Below are 5,431 nucleotides of genomic sequence, written 5' to 3'. Positions count from 1 at the left end.
AATCTACTTCTAAATGACTAACTCTAGACGCTACGCTGTAATTGTGTACTATGAGTTACTAGTATACAACATATATGGAACATGGATACAGTATTAACATCCATTCGAAGTGTCAGAGATGATATGGTTTCTTTTCTGGAAAGCGGAAGATATGAATTGGCCTATATATAAGGATATTGGTTCAGGGCATGACATAAGTAAATTAAAAGTATCTGAGCTTGTTCTAGGTAAAGTAAGGTTTGAGTTACGTGAGATCATGTTCATAAGTGTCAGCCTTTCTTCAGTGTACGTGGGACAAAATAATAAGAAGTGAAATTCGTCTTCAACATTGTGTTTACATGTAGGACAGCGTCTCTGAGTGGCTGGTACATTCTTATGACTACCTTTTTCTATTTCTAAACAATGTGCACTGATTCGCAGTTTGGTTATGTTAGCAACAAAAGATTTGTTTTGGATTGATGAGAGGTACTTCTCAAAAGTGAAGTCGGTTTTGAATTTAATATAGGTTTGTAGTTTACTGTAATTTCTTATGTTTTGCCTCCAGCCAGAAACAAACGTGTCTTTCAGACGTTGTTTGAACACGTTTCCAAAATGCTTGGCGTCAACTGTTGGGTTTAGCCAAATATTTTGGAAACCGTGTCTACATAGCATATCTTGTATATGTATTACCCAGTCCTGTTCTTGTTCTACAGCGATATCGTAGGCTTTTTTAACAATTCTATCATTAGGCAGGTGGTGCAGTCTGAGCCAGTATTTGATGAGCTGAGTTTGGGTGTCAATATATAACGGAACGCTCCTAGTTCTCCCCTTACGGCGGCGGTGACGGAGCTTCTAGGGACACCGGAGAATTATTTTGTAGAAATTCAAGAGAACTTGTTCTAGGTCAGGGTTTTCGTATGACAGTGTAGGTTGCTCTATATATACATTTTGGTTTCTTAATGTTTCCGAGTTATGTACAATGCTTAGTTTGTCACTGTATTTTTTTAAACGGACGAGTATAGGGCGGCTAGAATGAGGTTCAGATTTCTTTCCGATACGATTTGTTTTGAGAATATTTACTTGTGGTCCTAGTATTGGGGATAAAATGTTAGATAATATATTTCGTATATTTTCGTTTGGAGATTCTTCTATTCCTTTCATGATCAGGTCCCTACATTGTATATTTGGGCCTAAAACTTCTCCACAGTAGAGTAGGATTGGTTTTACTATAGTATCAAACAGGTCTAATGCAAGAGAGATGGATGGGTTGTGATTTGTTGATAGAAATGATTTAAGTTTGAAGGAGGCTCGGAGGGCTTTAGTTCTGAGTTGTTTATTGGCTCGTTTAAACGTTCCTGATGGGGTTATGTCTACTCCTAGATATGTGTAGGAGGATGTAATATCTATTACATGGCCCTGTGACTGGAAAGGAGAGCGCCGATTTTTATTTGTTTGTCCATTTTTTGAGAAGATCATTATTTTGGTTTTATCTCTATTGATCGTCAGTTTTCCATGTTGAGCAAAAGTTATCTAATCTTTTTAAACATTCTTTAAGGCCATTTTCTGATTTAGATAAGAGCACGAGATCATCTGCCCAGAAAAGGCTGTTGATGGGAGTGTCCTTTAAAATAACAGGGTCGCAAAGTGGTGAATTTAGTAAGCATGGAAGGTCGTTAACGTATAAATTAAAAAGGAGCGGGCTTAAATTGCACCCTTGTCGAACGCCGCATGTGGACTTGAAGTATGTTGCCAGACCGTTTGATGTTTTAACGCAGTATTCTATGTTTGAGTACATTGTTTGTATGATTTTATAGAAATTCCCCCCTATACCCGATGATAACAACTTGTAAAATAACCCATTTCGCCATTCAGAATCGAAGGATTTCTTGAAGTCAACAAAACATGCATACAATTTCCCCCCCGGATTGGATATTTGTTGATCAATTAGAGTTTTGAGCACAAAGACATTGTCACTTGTACGGAAATTTGTGCGAAAGCCAGACTGAAATGGAGATAATATGTTGTTCTCTTCAAGAAACCGTTGAAGTCGTTTATTAAGCACGAATGTAAACAATTTACCGACGCAGCTAGAGATGGCAATCCCTCTATAATTGGACGGATTTGTCGGGTTAATATTTGAACCTTTTCGAAAAAGTGACCAGTATTATGCTAATATACATAACCATTGTTTTGATACCATATTTTTTGTCCCTTTCCCATACTGATATAAGGCCTACCTTTGCTTACAACGTCGTGTGTGGATAATAATAATGTTGTAAGGATGTACCATTTACCTATCAGGTGCAAGCTATGACAATTCTGACACAACCAGCAAGTGGGCAAACTATCTCGGCCTGAGCAAGAAGATTGCTGTCACTTTCTTCGTCCTACTCAACTTCATATTACTGCCGTATTGCCTAGGTCAGTTGTCAATACACGAATTACATACATACTAGAAATGTAATATTTGCACAGCAGATGCATAATGTCCATGATATTTGCCTTCGCGTAGTCTAACCTACTAAACTACTGCTGTAATAATTCTTATTCAAATACCTTCATATATGTGATGACTGGTGACCAGCCTGTCCAACTCTGCAGAATGTTCCTACATAATGTAACATAAGGTGGTGCTGGCATGGTCAGACGTCTAGTCCAGGTCATTGACCTTATTGGTTTGGAGACAAAGAAGAAGAAACAGAGCAAAAAAAAAAACAATATGTTTTCCTACTGCGAAAGTTAACATAAATATGTTCATTTTTTTTCATAATCCCTGTTTAGCGTTTACTGCGTTCTTGCAGAACTGAGCAAATGTCTTTGCCTCTTTCTGAAACAGTAAAGGTCCTCACTCTCTCTGGCGACGTGGCAAAACTGTCTGTGACACTTTCCGAGCAGAGGGCAACGCTTTCGAACCAGATGAATGCACTGGTTTGGAAGACTGATAAGATGTACCAGCGGCTTAGCAAGACAGAACGTAAGCGTCTGCCTCTGTGTCGTAGATATCATGTTTTAGACCGTTATAAAACGTTATTTTTTTAAGTAGTTTTTTTTTTCATTGTCAGTAGATTAATGCAGATGCAGATTCTGTCATATGCTAAATAGTTGTGAATTTTAAATTTTTAGGTGATATTTCAACCTAAACACCGTGTTTACCTTTCTTGCCAGGGGACCAGGCTAACATGACCAGGCCTACAGGTCCACTCGGACCTTCAGGGGGGAAAGGGCCCATGGGGTCGGCTGGCCCTGTGTCTACCGGGCCTCCTGGGCCTCCAGGAGAAAAGGGGCCCATGGGGCCAGCTGGCCCTGTGTCTACCGGGCCTCCAGGAGAAAAGGGGCCCATGGGTCCACCTGGCCCTGTGTCTACCGGGCCTCCTGGACCTCCAGGAGAAAAGGGGCCCATGGGGCCAGCTGGCCCTGTGTCTACCGGACCTCCTGGCCCTCCAGGAGAAAAGGGGCCCATGGGTCCACCTGGCCCTGTGTCTACCGGGCCTCCTGGGCCACCAGGAAAAAGGGGGCTTCGGGGCCTACCAGGGATCCCAATTTGCCCAACACCGGAACCGTTAAATGGAGGTTAACTCATGCCTTCTTAATCTCCTAGTAGATTCGGTGGGGCAAGGGGACTTTAAGGGGAAATAATTTTCTTTCAATGTGTGTCTGTGTGTGTGCTCTTGTGTAAGTGTCACAGTGCGTATGTGTGTTTGTGTGTGCTTGTATTATGAATGTCACAGCTGTGTGTGTGTGTGTGTGCGTGTTGTGTGCGTGTTGTGTATGAGTTGTGTGTGTGTGTGTGTGTGTGTGTGTGTGTGTTGGTGTGTGTTGTTTGTGTGCATGTGAGTGTGTGTTTAATTTGTGTGTGTTTGTGTGTGTGTGTGTTGTGTATGTATGCGAGTGCCTGTGTGTGCTTGTGTGAGTATCACAGTGTGTGTGTGTGTGTTGGAGTGTGTGTGTGTGTCTGTATTGTGTGTTCGTGTGTTTGTGTGTGTTTGTTGGTGTGTGTGTAATCGAGTTCCTCGTTCGTTCCAGCATCCTCCTCTCCAGGCGCATGGCTGCTGCAGTGCTCGGGCAGGTCCTGGGTTGTGGACTCCGCCGGAACACCGTGGCAGAAAGGAGGAAAGACATACGATGCCGCCAAAGCCTTGGATGGGGACAATACGACCTACTGGAACCCATACGGACTCGCCCGTCACTCCAACAACTGGTACATCGTGCTGGATCTCAATTCGCCCTACACTCTTTCACAAATCTCGATAAACAACTTCGGAGACACCACGCACGACGTTAAAGCCTTCAAGCTGCAAAGGTCGCAAAGTGGGAGTCCGTACAACTGGGAGGACGTCAAGTCCGCCAGTGACGTGCAGAAAGGGAACAAGCGCCAGGAGTTCGGCGGGTTCCAGGGAACAGCGCGGTACTGGAGGTTCGTCGTCACTCAGACCCACTCGGGTTATCAGCCATATCTCAGAGAATTGAACTTGTACGGAAGACAAAATAACGAATGAATGAATGAATATATTTGTAGGGTCTATAGTATCAAAGAACGTCATTGCTAGGGACATGTATTAAACATTCTCCAAATGTTTGGAATATATAATGACGAGTTTTGGATGAGTAGTAATCAGTGACCTGCTGTGATCGAACCTCCCGAACGCCCCACGAATGTTTCAAACAAATTGTCGTTTCAACGCCAGCTTTTTGACGACCAACTCGTAACCATGGTCGGCGGGCGTTCGGCTAGCGTTCGGGGGTGGATGTGTAACCGTTGTGAGATCATTCAAGGGACTGACTTTCCTACAGTATACAATCGAATACATCTATATGAAATAGTATGCAAGGCCATAGACAGTGTTTTTACCTTCGCCAAGAAGGTTATGTTTTCAGGGGCGTTCGTGTGTGTGTCTGTCTGTAAACACGATAACTTGAGTAGGTCTTGATGGATTGTCTTGATACTTGGTAGGTGGGTAGGGCTTGATGAGACCTCAAAATGATTAGATTTTGGGCCCCCTGGCGGCTTGTCATGGTACTGCAGCAGAACTTCCGGTTTTGATATCTCATGATCCAGACATGCTAGGGTGACGAAATTTGGATGGTAGATAGCTCTTGTGCTGGGGATGAAGTCACATAAGTTTGAGCCCCCTAGTTGCTTGCTCTAGAACTGCAGGGGGGTTTAATGGACAAATGTTTAAAGGGGGATAACTCAAGAACCGATTGATGGATCATCGTGATTTTTGGTATGTAGGTAGCTTGAGTGATGCTTGACATAATGATATTACAATTATGGAAATATGGATGTAATTTGCATAATTAATGAGGAAATTCTATTTATCAGCTGCATTCCATACTAGGAAGTTCAAGCTTGTGACATGTTATTAAGAATGAGAGAAACACAGGCAGATATCAATTATGCAAATGAAGACTTAATTTGCATAATTAATGAGAAAATATTATAATTGCATAG

The 5,431-nt window shown here is 42.4% G+C and overlaps 1 long non-coding RNA gene across 1 annotated transcript; it reads left to right on the top strand.

The window, feature by feature from the left end:
• Positions 1 to 2,308: 2,308 nt before the first annotated feature.
• On the top strand, positions 2,309 to 3,186 carry LOC109479607. The gene is made up of 3 exons (XR_002140796.1): positions 2,309 to 2,400; positions 2,816 to 2,953; positions 3,145 to 3,186. It is a non-coding gene; the product is annotated as an uncharacterized LOC109479607 (long non-coding RNA).
• Positions 3,187 to 5,431: the final 2,245 nt, after the last annotated feature.

This window comes from Branchiostoma belcheri, unplaced genomic scaffold (assembly GCF_001625305.1).
Source record: "Branchiostoma belcheri isolate BF01 breed outbred unplaced genomic scaffold, Haploidv18h27 scaffold499, whole genome shotgun sequence".
Lineage (NCBI taxonomy): Eukaryota > Metazoa > Chordata > Leptocardii > Amphioxiformes > Branchiostomatidae > Branchiostoma > Branchiostoma belcheri.
This window is presented reverse-complemented; position numbering and strand designations above follow the sequence as displayed.